Here is a 15,954-nt window from a genome sequence, read left to right on the forward strand (position 1 = left end):
GGAAATATGCAGTTGTCATATTATTTGAGAATCTTGGAGAAGACAGTCTTACTCTGAAATCGAGATCGTACAGACGTCTTGGTGATCACGAATTCGTTATCCTCCTAAGTCTGAGTGTATTGCAAAGCAATTTAACATTGTATCGTATTTTGTGTATTGTTGTGTTAGTGATAAGTGGTAATTAATGATTGTGTTTATTCCTGTAATACGAATCTATTTTACTCATTTTTATTAATTGACATATTGTAACTCCGTATATTAATTTGATTGTAATAATAAAAATGAACGTATACGATAATTCTGCTACTCCAACAATTATTCCTGACTTAATCATATACAGTTAAATTGTCGCGTCTACAGAATGTGGAAGATGATATAAATCTTGGAGATTTCTATAGGAAAATATACCACGTTATATTAATTGTTATTTCTCTGATAGAATATTATTCTTAATAAAATGTTTTGAGAGTTTCCCAAACAATCTAAGCTATTATTTAATTTTGTCTCATACTGGTTCTCGAACAAGATTTTTTAATCATAGTCTGTTGTCGTAAATAAATCTAAAATAAATTAATCACTTTCTTAAATATTAAAATACCCAGAATTTTTATAAGTGGTATAATAAGTTTATTCAACCGATAAAACATTTGAAATGAAGACAAATTTTAGCTTCAATGGCCTGTCCTAATCGTCGAAAATAATAAGACACTTTTTTATTGGCTTTTAATATATTTTTTTCAATGAAAATTACTTTAAAAGTTAATAATCTACAGGATTTATTTCTTAAATTTTTTTGAAAGAGGAAGGTGAAGATCGAAAATATTGTATCCAACTAACAGTAATTACAGGTATTAAATTACTGCAAATTCTATGTGCGAATTTGATATAATCCTTTTACTGAATTTAGTCAAATTATTAATTTGTTATAAATATAATAATATTTATTTTACAAATATAATAATATATAAATATAATAATATCTTATTGAAAAAAATTAAGAAATCATAAATTTAGTTTATCTATGTCTCAATGCCAAATAACATAATTTCAAATTAAAATTCAATTAAATTAAGAATATCAGTAATTTTCAACTGAAATTATTTCTTCCAACAATTAGAATAATTTATAAAACAGCTTCAAGGGCAAACGAAAAATTTGCAATTTATTAAAGAATTAGAATTGATTTTAAAAATTTGTTTTGAAGTTTCTGCAAGCTTGAAGAAAAAAGCGCCATGACGCCGCCTAGCGGTCATTTTGGAACTAAAATTTTTTCTTTCTATTTTCTACTAGTTCTAAAAACATTTACTAAGATTTTTTATAAATTTTCATGACAAAAAATTAAGATTTAATTGAGGCAAAAAGAAATTCCGCTTTGTAAGCTTTTATAATTACAATATTTTATCATAGATATTCCTTAAGGTAATGTTTCTTGGTTTTATTATTTAAATAAGATACATTAAAATTTTGAAATAATAATTAATTTTATCAATGATTAAATTAATTTTTTAGCACATGTTAATTCATACTTAATAAAGCAATAAAAAAATTTATATGGATTTTGGAGTATGTATCAAAAATTTTTTACAGAAAAATGTGTTAATTTATGTTAAGTATAATATTTTAATTAAAAAACTGCAGGAGATAAAAAATCACCAGCTCCTGGAACCAAAAAGCGTGCACGTTGTAGGCTCTGAGGCGTCACAATATTATAATGTACGAAAGAACTCACGGATAATTTTGGAAAAGCAAACTAAAATTAATTTTTGCATGGTAACAGTTATTTATTAATAATAACAAATCATGCTTGGGGAAAGTGTCTAAACGAACGCCAAATCAAGCACTGCACCAACTGCAGACGGTTAGGTCATTCTAATAATTCATGTGCATATAAACTAACTTAAGTATATTAATAAGAAATTATTACTTATTTGAGTAAGACTATAGTGTCAAGTTTCTAAATAATAAACTCCCTTTTATAAGAAATCAGTATAAGAAACAAATGCTTTTTGTTTAGAATGAATTCAATAATCGCTGCAATTCACGATATCCTGAAAATAGTGAAAAACATACAGATGTGCGTTTTTGAAATTTTTTCTCTGTAGAACCAAATCAAATTTTTAATAAAATTGATGGAACTATCTTACATCTAGCAATCAATGAAATTGCGAAAAAAAATATTCTTAAATTAAAAAAAAACTGATAATCATTACAGTCGCTAAGAGATTAATTTTAAAATAAATGTCTTGAAAGTAAAAAAGCTTCAAATTTTCAACTAAAGAAAATTAAAATTAAATTTTGTACGGAAAATTTATTTTGTTACAGAAAAATTAATTAAATTTTTATAAAATTCGATGATTATTTAAAAATTTTAAAAGAATATATCAACTTGGTTCTAAGTTTCTGCAAGCGAGAATAAAAAGCGCCACTTTGCAGCCTGGTGGTGATTTTTGGAACTAATTTAAAAAAAATTGTATTTTTTACAATAGTTTTAATTATGATTGTTGGCACCTTAAATTTTACAAAATAAAATTAATACAACTACGAAAAAATTATTTTTGTAAAAATAATAATGAAGACAATTTTTTTTCTGATATAAATAACGACAAAATATGTAAAAATTTTTGTCTTTTACACTTATTAAAGCTTCTTTAAATTTGATGTTCACTCCAGTGAAATTACAATTTAAATTCTAAATTTGTCAGATGAATAAATAATTCAGAGAAAAAATTTCTAATTAAAAAAATTTTGAGAATTATGAAGATTTCTAAATGAAAATCAAATTGTAGCTTCATAACCGATAGCATTTTATAGCTAAATTAAAAAAGTTCAATAAAAATATTTATAATTGAAGATAACCAGTTTTTTGTCTCGATTAATCAAAAATAAAAAGATACCCTTTTGGAAATTAACTCTTCAATTAGCATTTTAGTTGAATAAATTCATTAGTCAAATGCGAACTAGATAAAAGAATCTTGTGATCAAAACTATTTTCTAAAGAATTGAAAACGAAAAGGAAATAAAGTTTATTAGATGATTTCTGATCTAAATATAACTAAATGTTTTTTTTTTGCAATCAACAGCAAAAAAAATCAACGAAATTAATAGTGTTGAACTAAAAATTTAGAAATATTGAGAAACTTTTAGTAAGCACAAAAAAAAATGACCAAAAACTAGTTTTCAATTTAAAATTACCTTTAAGATAATATGAAAAAAATCGCAGGTAGTTGTAATTAATAAATGACAAATTAAACAAAATCATGTTATTGTTATTATTGCAACAATAACAATAACATGATTGTTTAATTTGTCGTTTATTAATTTCAACTACCTGCAATTTTTTTCGTATTATTTTATGATTTTGGATGCGATAAAAAATGGAAATTACCTTCAAAGCAAAATTAACTTCTTCCTGTTGCTAACGAAAAATTTCCTGTGATAGCAAAAGCATAAGTAATGAATAGAAATTTTTTGCTCGACGAAAACAAAATAAAAGAAGTCGCAAAAAGTATTATTTTAATAAAGAACATCAAAATCTTTTACGCTTCAAAGTTAGAATGGTAAATTAAAATTAATAGTTGATTTTGATAAAATAACTTGGAGTTTATTAAATGCACAAAATAAAGCTAGCTGATATAAATTTTTACGGGGATATAATAAATTGGTTTAAAGTTTCTGCAAGCAAGGCGCCACCTCGGTCATTTTAGAACTAAATTTTTTCTGCTGTAAATTACAACAGTAACTTTATTATAATGGTTTAGAACTTAATATTAAAGATAATTCTATTCAAAAATAAATATACTTCGAAAATTAGTCCTTTTTATTAATAAGAGATTATCAAATATAATTTGATTTTTTTTTCATTTTTTTTGAATGGTGATTAGTTATTTGAGAAAAATTTAGAGACACAAATCTTACCTTAAATTTATTGAAGTTAAACCCGTGTAAAAAAAATTTGTTCCTAAGGAATGCCTCAGGAATCCCGCATCAGGAACGTCCCGCTCGTGAGACGGACAGGAACTATGAGCGGACGATTGACGGGACATATTAAAATATCGGAAGTAGCCGAAAAAGCCTTGAAAACCTGAAAATGATCTACGAGATAATTCAGGGTAGTTTCAGGTTTTTCTTCAGAATATAAAAATTATAAAAGGGCCGCGGAAATTCCTGCAAATAACCTGAGGTTGAGTTTAGGATAGTTTCAAATAATTTTGCAGAATACAAAATTAATAATAGCACCGCTGAAATCCCTGTAAATGACCAAAGGACTAATTCGAGGTAGTTTCAGGTTCTTTTGCGAGATACAAAAACGATAAAAGTACCGCTGAAAGTCCTGCAAATGACCTGTGGAATAATTAAAGGAAGTTTCAGGTTCTTCTTCGGAATATAAGAAATTATAGAAGTACCGCTGAAAGTCCTGTAAATGACCTGAAGAAAAATTCAGGATAGTTGCCGGTTCATCTGTAGTATAAAAAAAATAAGTAAAGTACCGCTACCATTCTTGCAGATGATGTCGGGGATAATTTAGGGGAGTTTCAGGTTCTTTTGCGGGATACAAAAATGATAAAAGTACCGTTGAAAAACCTGGAAATGACCTGTGGGATAATTTAAAGGAGTTTCGGGTTTTTCTTTGGACTATAAAAAATTATAAAAGTGTCGCTAAAATTATAACTTAAGTTATTTTTATTTATACCAGAGATAAACTGGTAACTATCCTCAATTTTACTTAGAGTTATTTGTAGGAATTTCAGCGGCACTTCTATAATTTTTTATATTCTGAAAAAGAACCTGAAACACCATTTGCAGGACTTGAATTAGCCCTTAGGCCATTTATAGGGATTTCAGTGGTGCTATTATTACTTTTGTATTCCGCAAAAGAACTTAAAACTATGCTAAACTTAGCCTCAGGTTATTTGCAGGAATTTCCGCGGCACTTTTATAATTTTTTATATTCCGAAAAAACACCTGAAACTACTCTGAATTTTCTCGTAGATCATTTTCAGGTTTTCAAGACTCGTTCGGCTACTTTCAATATTTTAATATGTCCCGTCAATCTTCCGTTCATAGTTCCTGTCCGTCTCACGAGCGGGACGTTCCTGATGCGGGATTCTTGAGGCATCCCTTAGGAAAAAATTTTTTTTACACGGGAATTCATTTAATTTGACTTCTGTGTTAATTGTCTACGATTTTTAAGTTATGTTCTTTATAAGATTTTTGGTTAAAGATACAAGAAGCGTGAATAAAAAAATTAAAATTCATTATAAGTGGACTAAAAAAGTTTTCAGACTCAAGCAATCCCACCATAAATTGTTTTAAATTATTACAAAAAAAAAAAAAGTATAAATAAATTTATCATTTTTTCACGCGCCTGCACCGAAGGAGACTTGTTGAATCTTGAGAATTTAAAAATAAAAAGTAAGTAGTAAATTTATTTGATATTTCTCTAACAGAATATTTTGAAAAATGTATTAGAGAGCTTAAAACAGTAAAAATTTCAACTCAGAATTTTTAATGAATATTTAGAGTAATTATTACAGTAATTCTGCCATCAAAGATTACGTAAATTTTTTTCAGATGAATATAACACAGATCCTAAATCTACAACTCTTAAAAACGTTCAATTTTGACAAAGTAATTTTGTTGAAATGTTTCTATGAAATTATTAACCGAAATTTTGTTAAATTATTCTGATTTTTTAAGTTTCAGAGAGATAGATGAATTGCTCGAAAATTTATAATCCAATTGATTCTTTAACCAATTATTGTTTTACAGTGACATATGCGAATCATTGCACAAATTTTTTTTAATCCATGTAGTGACAATGATGAAAGAGTATCTAACAAAAAAAACGAACCAGGATTAGTAAATTCAATTCTCATTATTTTCAATGAAGACAGAAATATATTGAATTATATCTCCCTGATTACAATTAAATTTATTCTAACGAAAATTACTTTCTTATAGTTAGAAAGAATTATTAAATCTTACTGTAAAAAGAGTAAGAAAAAATCAATTTAATTTATCTAGTTCTCAATGAAGAAAAAAAAAAAAAACTTTCAATTATAATTCAAGTAAATTAAGAATATTACAATTTTCAACTGAAATTATTTTCTAACTATAAAATCTTCAAGTGTGGGAAAAAAATCTGCAATTTATTAAAAAATTAAATTGATTTTAAAAACTTGGTTCGAAGTTTCTGCAAGCGAGAAAAAAAACGCCACGGCACCGCCTAGCGGTCGTTTTTGGAACTAAACTTTTTTTCTTTTTCTTTTTTTACTAGCAACGAAAATACATACAAATTTTTATATGTTAAGATTTTTTTATATATTTTCATGAAAAAAAAAATTAAGATTCAGCTACGTTAGCTTCATAATTACAATAACTCATCAGATATTTCTTAAAGTAATATTTGTTTTATTATTCAAACAAAATAAATCAAATTTCAAATAAGAATTAATTTCTCTATATTAGTAATTTATTTTTTTGCAACTCGTTGATTTTCAATGAATTTAGTGATGAAAATTTCCAAATTTTAGAATTATTCATCAAAATTTTCAATAGAAAAACGTTAAATATATATTTCAAGTAAGTAAAAGCCCCAATAGATGATCATGTACAGATCACTCCATGTATTTGTATACCTATATTTATGAATATAGATATACAAATACATGGAGTGATAATATACTGGTACGTGATCATCTATTGGGGCTTTTACCTTAAATTGATTTAACTGAAAAGTGTAATATATTTGGTGTAACCCACCAAATGATCCGGCCTCGAGTCCCGGTCTGGGCTGTCTGAATTATTTTTCGGTTACCGAAAAATTCCTACTAAGGTCCCTCCTCCCCTTTATCTCCTTTATTTCTCCAGTTCCCAAATTTGTCTTTAATGACAAATTTAGCTATAAATTATGGCAGTAAAATATTTACTGCGTAAAACCAAAAGCATATATTATTAGTTCTGGGACGTCTCAATGATAAAATGTACGAGTAACTGATGAAAGACTTAGAGCAAAATTGAACCGAAACTTTTTGCTTTTAATCATTACAAATTATTGTTCATTTTTGTAACACAATCGTCGCTGTTCTCAATAATATTCACTTATGAATTACTCAATAAAAGTTTTTTCCAAACTTCTTTAATTTTATATCCAAAAATTGATCTAAGATTCTCGACCGATTCCAAAATTTTTCTCTTTAGATTAAGTAAAGTTAATAAAACAATTGACGCATTTATATGATATCTATTCAATAATAAAATGTCAAAGAAATCTTTTTCATTTCCCAATAAGTGTTGATCATTATAATCTAAACGAGAATTATAACAGAAAAAATTTCCTGAAAGTAAAAACGCTTTAAATTTTCAGCTGGTTAAAATTAAAATTGATTTTTGTATGGAAATTTATTTAGTAACAGAAGAATTAATTAAATTTTCATAAAAGTAGGAGATTAATTAAAAATTTCAAGAGAATATATCAACTTGGTTCTAAGTTTCTGCAAGCGAGAATAAAAGCGCCACATCGCCACCTAGCGGTGATTTTTAGTACTAATTTTTAAAAAAATTTATTTGTTACAGAAACTTTAATTATGATTTTTAACACTTTAAATTTTATCAAAAAATTAATTAGTCTTGTAAAAAAACAATTATAATTTGCAAAAAATTTTAAAAATTATTCTAAATAATGGCAATTTTTTTTTTCAGGTATAGAAAGTTAAAAATTATGTCACAATTTTTGTTTTTAAGACACATATTAAAGCCTCTTTAAATTCAATTGAAAAATTTAAATTTTGAATTTTTAAGATGGATAATCCAAAAAAGAAAATTTTTAATTATAATAAAAATATTTTATATTTCAGCAGTTACATGGATTGTATAGCAAGTAAATTTATGAGAATAGAAACCAATACTGACGATAATAATTTAATATTCTACTACCTTGAAAAATAAAAATTATTTATGATAAATCAAGAAATTTTAGTAAAATATATTCATTAATCGATTATGAACTCCATTTAAGAATCCTTAAAAAAACGAACAAGAATCATGAAAAATTGAAGGTAACTAAAAGGAAATAAAGTTTATCAGAAGACTTGTGATGTAGAAATAACAAAAATGCAGAATTGAAAGAGAGTTTTTATCAAATTTACCAAAACGATTTTCTTGTAATTAATATATCTAAGAATAATTTAAATAGTTAATTTTTAAAGAAATTAATAGAGCTGAACTAAAAAATGAGATTAGAAAAACTTTTAGTAAGCCCGAAAAAAATTTGTTAAATATAAAAAATAGTTTCTAATTTAAAATCAATTTCAGGGCAATCCATTCTCTGAGCAGTCCAAAACAAATTTCCTGTGATAGCAAATTAGAAGTTATAAATAGAAATTTTTTGCTTAAAACAAAAAAAAAAACTATCAAAAATATCGATAAAATCAAGAAAACCAAAATTTTTTCAACTTCAAAGTTAGAATTGTAAATTAAAATTAATAAATTTATTTTTATAAAACAATTTGAAAATTTATAAGATGCATAAAATATAGCTTATAGTAAATTTCAAGGGAATATAACTTGATTTAAAGTTTCTGCAAGCGAGATAAAAAGCGCCTCGGCGCCACCTAGCGGTCATTTTTAAAACTAACTTTTTTTCTGTCGTAAATTACAACAGTAACTTTATTATGAGGGTCTGGGGCTTAATATTAAAGATAATTATATTAACAAATAAGTATTTTTTTTATTTATAAGACATTATTAAATATAATTTTATTTCTTTTAAATTAACGACTAGTTATTTGAGTTACTTGAGAAATATTTAATGAGAGATAAGGCTAACCTCAATTTAATAGGGTTAAATTAGTTTATTTTTATTTCTGTGTAAATTGTATATCAATTTTAAAGCAATGCATTTTGTAATATTTGTGGTTGACATAATAAGAAAAACAAAAGTAAAAATTAAAATTAAGTTTTAGTTGATCTAAAAAAGTTTTGAAGCTTCTGAACGTTCAATAACTAATTTTTATAGTTTATTAACACAGAATTGGTAATAAATTTACCATTTTTTCACGCACCAGCACCCAGCAAGACAGTCGATTTAATTTTAAGAATTTGAAAATGTTATGTACTCAATAAAATCAATTTTTATCCTGTAAAGATAATATTAGACGTGGGAAAGTGGAACGGTGTCGCGAGAAGCAAAAGCAGACACTATGGGACTCATTGACTCATTTAAGAATTAATTTTTCATTATATATCTTTGAATCTTCACAATCCCTCTAATAGAATATTGCATTAAAAAATATATTAAGGAGCTTAAAATTTGAACGCAGAATTTTTAATAAATATCATATTAGAGTAACTTTGCAAGGCAATATTTAACAAATTTTTTTCAGCCGGTTACAAAGAATTTATATAATCTACGACTCTTTTAAGAGTTTAACTTTAATAATTTAATTTATTTCAAAATTAAATTTCTTATAAAAGTATTTTATGGAATCTTTTTCAATCAATCTGTTGCTATAAATTTTAGTGAAATACATCATGGATTTGTCAAAAATTTCGAAGGTAATTGACCAATTACGAAATAAATTAAAAAATTCATTTAATGGATTGATTGTCAAAATATAAAATTCTATCTTATTGAAAGAAGAACAAGGAAATATAAATATAATTTTCCTTATTTTCAATTTAGAAATAAATAAATTTTAATTCTAATTGTAGTATATCTCTCAAATTCCAATTTATTTTCAAAATAAAATTATTTTCTTACAATTAGAAAAAAATTATCAAATTTTTAAGTGTAGAAAAAAAACCTGCAATTTATTAAAAATTATTATTGAATATAAAAACTTGGTTTGAAGTTTCTGCAAGCGAGAAAAAAAAGCGCCACGGCGCCACCTAGCGGATATTTTTAGAACTAAATTTTTTTCTGCCGTAAATTGCTTGAGTAACTTAATTATAGTGCACTATAATAATTTTTCCCATCTCCCACTATTAATACCATCATTACTAATTTACCACTTCTCTTTTGTATGCATATCTACTTAAATCAATAGTAGAAGTAGTAGTAAAAAAATCAAAATTGTTGAAAATTTATATTGTTTTTCAAATGATATACTTAATGATTTTATTTTTTAAATAAAAATAATAAATAAACATACAATTTTTTTGAATCATTTATACTGATATTAAAAAATCAGTAAAAAATATTAAAAAATTTTATTACGATTTTTTATTTTTAATTTTTACTATCTACTATAGTTTAAAATTAATTAAAGGCTCATAAATAAATTTAATTTTTAATCACAATAAAATACAGATGGATCAAAATGCAATGATAAATCCATCCTTCTATGCAATGCATTCTTGTTCTACTCCATAAAAAATTTTGCAATATTATTTGAAGTATCAAATTCAATTTAAATAAAGTTTAGTTTACATACATTTAACACACAATCATAAGATTTTTTTAATTAATCGATTTGATCACACAAGAAAAATTATCTTGGTGAAATTCAACTATTCGATGAACCAAATTTGAGATTTGGCTCACTAATAAATTTTAATGGTCATAAAAGTCCAGGCAATTAAGAAATTATTTTTCTGTGGAATCTATGTAAAAATGATAGACCTGTACTAATTTTCTATAAACTAATTTATTTAATTCAATTTATATTTTTTAACTAATTAAACGCTGAATTATTGATTATTATATTTAACACAATATAGTAAACAATCGAAGTGAGTCCGAATATTGTGAATTAAAAAGGCTCACCTGCGGTTTTCAATTAAATGTAAGAAATCCGAACAAAAACAGTTTCACTGTAAAAAAGTCGCGCCAAGTCCACGTTCATAAGACTATTAGGAAAAAAAAATTTTTTTTTTCTTTACAAAAAGATACAAAATAAAAAAATCCGAGTAACCAATATGATTGTTTATGATTTTCGGAAATTAAAAAAAATTTTATTGTAAATTTAAAAATTAAAAAAAAAATTTTAGAACGTATTTAGTGTGCGCGGTTACAAAATATTTTACTTTTAATGAAATTCGTCAAATCTATTTACTAGGACTTTAAAAAAATTGAAATACACAATGACGCACACCAAGTACGTTCTAAAATTTTTTTTTTAATTTTTAAATTTACAATAAAATTTTTAATTTCCGAAAATCATAAACAATCATATCGGTTACTCGGATTTTTATTTTTTATTTTGTATCTTTTGTAAAGAAAAAAAATTTTTTTCCTAATAGTCTTATGAACGTGGACTTGGCGCGACTTTTTACAGTGAAACTGTTTTTGTTCGGATTTTAGTATTTTTTGTAATTATAATGAAAATTTACAATTGATAACAACTTAAATCTCGTGTTGACTGCATTTTTTACTGCAAACTATCCCCTTGAAGCTACAGTTTATGTAGATGTAATTCTAGTGCACCCTGGCGGCCATAGATGCAAGCTGTGAATCACTTTTTTTTTACTGTAGTTGCGTGTCTATAGGAAGGATTACTACACATTTTTATTTTATCTAGTCTGTGGCGCTGATATTCCCCATCGAAAAAAAGTCAGGATCGAAATTTCTGAGCTTACTATAGTTTGTGCTGATAAAATTTAATAATTTTAAGTGAATTAAGTGGTATAATTGATTATAATTAATTAATATCAGTAAAATAAAGTATAAATTAATTTTATAATATATCATTTTGGAAAAAGGAGAACCATATAATTAAATAAAATTTTGCAACCTCGAAATACCGTTCTGCTTACAGTAAACACAGTCGGTAGTCTGGCGCTCCGTTTACAACGGATTTGAACGGAACTTGGCGCCAGATTCTACCGAATCTGTGGATAGAGGAAATCAAATTAATGAATAAATTTTCTTAAGATAACTCAGAAAACTCTCAAAGGTCTTTATCAAGACCACCCAATTACCTAATATACGTAAGAACTCTTTCCCAAGTTGAAGGAAAGCTCAAAAACTATACATTTAGTATGATAAGATAATTGTCGCATGACATCTGAATTAATTATTTAAAATTTTTCATCATTATTGTATTAAATTTTACAGAACATTGAAGAAATTTTACAGAATATTGAAGAAATTTATTGTTGCATCTATAATTAACAACTATACTTGATAACATCAAGTGAGAGCGACCACGCACTTTATGAGTAATATTATATTCTTTAACCATAATGAAGAAAATGGTCATGAAAAATGATTGGTCAAATTTCGGAAAAGAAATAAATTAGTTTCTTCATACCACATATAAAAAGATATAACAAATTTTTCTGAAGCAAGCATGGAGAGAATTCAAATTGAATCTTATAATGAAAATATTTAGAAATAATTGTTAAAAGTCGATAGTGTACTGAAAATCATTTCGGAAGATAAAAACTTGGTCACAAGTTTCTGTAAGCGAGAAAAATAGCGCCTCTGCGCCACCTATCGGTGATTATTAGAACTGACTTTTTTAAATCGGTGCAGTGATTTAAAATTTGAGCTGATACTTTAATTATATATCAAGTACACTTTGTTTTTAATTCGATGACTTAAATTTAGTCGTAAAAAAATATTTTTGAATTTAAAATTTATTGAAAAATTAAAAAAAATAAGTATTAGAAAATTTTTAAATTAGAAGGCAGACCCACAATAGTTTAGAATTTTTTCGAGTGAATTAAAAAACTATAACTTAGGAAATGAAAAAATTTGTAAAAAGTTAAAAAATGATTAAACACATGGCAAAAATTTGTAATATTAATAATTAAATATCAAACAAAATGTCTGAAAATTTTTTAAATAATTAAAGTGAAAAAATCAAAATTGTTGGTAATTGATTTTGTTGTTTAAATTATACATTAGGTGATCAACAGAATCCATTTATGTCTAAAAAATCTTAAAAAAGTTTATTCATGATTATAAATTGATTACTCTGCTGATGAAAGTGATTCAACAGATGACATTCGCCGTTAAGGAGATCAATTATTTATAAAAACCATTTTTTTTTTTTTTTTTAACATATTAAATCTGATATTTAATATTGAAAATTGATATATTAAAATTAGAAGTAGAACTAAGAAATGAGAAAATTTATTCAGAAACCGAGCCAGCTTATACATGTGCATAATTGTCACGTATTTGGTATAGAATATCTAAAATTTTTCAAACAATTCAAAATACAAATAATAATTGTAAAACTTTCGAAAACATAATAAAAAATTAATTTGTGATAGAGAAATCCCAAACATATTTGGTTTACTTCAGAATTAAGCGTACAAAGAGGAATTGTACGCTTAATTGCGAAAATTGCAAATTTTTATAATTATTTTTCATTACTCAAACTGTAAAAATTTTGAAAGTTAGAATTGATAGTTGAAAATTTTAATAGAATATATTAATTTGGTAAGAAATTTCTGCAAGCGAGAAAAAAAGCGCCTTTGCGCCACCTAGCGGTCATTTTTAGAACCAAGGTTTTTTTTAGCGCAAATTAAAGCAGTATGTATAATTATAAGTTTTACGTTTAAAAAAAGGGAGCTCATTTTTTGAGTGAAAATAATTATTAAACTTAATCAATTTTTCTAATGAAGAAAAAAATATTAGAAAATTTTATTTTTAAATTCTAATATCTATTTTAGTATAAAATTAAAAAAATTCAAGTTGCAAATTTTTTCAAAGAGTTTTTAAAATCAAACCTATGTAAAGATAATGCAATGATTGACATGACCTTAAAAATAAATTTTTTCTTGCTCTATTACATGAAAAACTTTTGCAATCTTATTTGAAATATCAAATTAAATTCAATTAATTCTACGGATATTTTTTTGATCTGTTAAAATTTATGAAATTAATCCATTTGATTACACTTTAAAAAATTATCAAGACGAAATCAAACTGTTTGACTTCCAAAATTGACATTCAATCATTGTTCATAAAAATTATCTTTGAATATCCATTACATTGTTCAATTCTAAAAATCACGACTAAATTAATTTCAGAAAAAAAAATGAAATAATTTTTTTAAGGTAAATTCAATGTTCCTGTGATTGAATTTATTGAGCAAGAAATTAATTTCAACACTATCAAGGAAGATAAGTTTGATTTTCATTTCAAAGATAACCAAGAGTTAATTAACAATAATATATCTTCAGGAAAATTTCATCACGGAAACAGTTGATGAATACCAACAAGAAATGAATTAATTTCAAATTATTTTTAGTGTTGAAATCAATCAAATCTTCCTTTCATAAAGATAATCAAAATTAAATTTGATTTAGAATCGGAACTAATTGTTCTGGGTTTAAATCAGTAATTGCATTAATTGATTTAAGAATAGAAAAAAACCCAAACTCGAAAAAATGTTTGTTTTTTTGTTTTTCAGAAAAATTGAAGCTTCGGGTATTTATTTGCAGTCATAAAAAAAGACAAGACGGAATCAAATCAATATCAAAATGCTTTGAAAAATTTCGGTTGAAAATCTCATTGAATTCTTCAATCTAGTTTGAATATCTTAATATGTTTCAATTTTCATAACTCATTTTGTAATGACACATGGAAAATAAAACTTTAATAAAGTCTATTTACTACTTAAAATAATTTATACATCATTGAAAAATTTGAAAAAAAATTTGAATAAGTTTTGTTTTAAGAACCTTAAGGATCCAAATATTAATTATATATTTTCAATATATTTTTAAGAAAATTATCGACATTAAAAAGAAACCATACTAAATAGTCGTAAATTTAGTGATTCTAAAAGAAAAGCTACACAAAAAACTCTGAATGATAAAACTATTATTTTTGAATTCAAGAGATTTAAAATTATTGTGTATAAATAAATAAACTTAATAAAATTATTATTTTAATTTTTATGAAAGTTTCAAATAAAATTACTAGTTTAATAAATATTTAAATAGAATATAAAAACTTGGTTAAAAGTTTCTGTAAGCGAGAAGAAAAGCGCCACTGCGCCGCCTAGCGGTCATTTTTAGAACTAAATTTTTTTTAGTCGTAAATTGATACACTCAACATAAAATTGAGATGAAATATATGTAAAGGCAATTTATTCGTGATATGATTGGTCAAATACGAATTTTATATTCAGGCGCGTGCTTGCGCGTGCATATTAATTTTTACTTAGACACAAAAAACATTCCAATGTTTTAATTCTAACGTGAACGGTAAAGAAACATTAGAGTAAGTTGTATTTTATTATATTTATTTTGTACTTTATTTTAAAAAAATATGATTTGATTGATGGGAAAAAATTCATTTCATTAATATTTTGTTCGTTTTTTATTTACAGAAGAAAATTCTCAAGAGAGACAGTGATTCTGTTAATGATGAGAACATTCCTGATAAAAAGCATGATCACATAATTAAAAATTTAAGTAAAAGAAATCATATAAGCCCTAGAGTACCTGAAAATATGTACTGATGACATGCGATATGATAATAAATATTTGATAAAACTATTTTTATATGATCTTATGTGTTTGAAACTACAGTATTCAAGAATTAAAAAATTTATTTTACTCTTCAATTATCGATCTTAAGACAATTTTATCATGCTTCAATATGTCAGTCAAATTTTGAACGTCAAACTTAATATTTTAAAAATTTCAAATTACATTAAAAAAAATAAATTTATTATTATTTAAATATTTGTAGAAAAAATTATTTTAATTCTTCATAATTGAGTGTGCAAAAAAAATTAAAATTTTTGAGGAAATTAAGAATTTTTATAATTTTTTTTTATTAATTATATTTTATCACTTAAATTATAAAAGTTTTGTAAATTAAAATTAATTGAAAATTTTGATAGGATATTTTAATTTGGTTAGAAGTTACTGCAAGCGAAAATGAAAAGCGCCACCGCGCCGCCTAGTGGTGCTTTTTAGAACTAAGTTTTTTTTTAACGTAAATTAACTAGGTAAGTATAACTATAAGTGTTTTACGTTGAAAAAAAG

Source organism: Cotesia glomerata, linkage group LG9 (genome assembly GCF_020080835.1).
Source record: "Cotesia glomerata isolate CgM1 linkage group LG9, MPM_Cglom_v2.3, whole genome shotgun sequence".
In the NCBI taxonomy this organism is placed as follows: Eukaryota; Metazoa; Arthropoda; class Insecta; order Hymenoptera; family Braconidae; genus Cotesia; species Cotesia glomerata.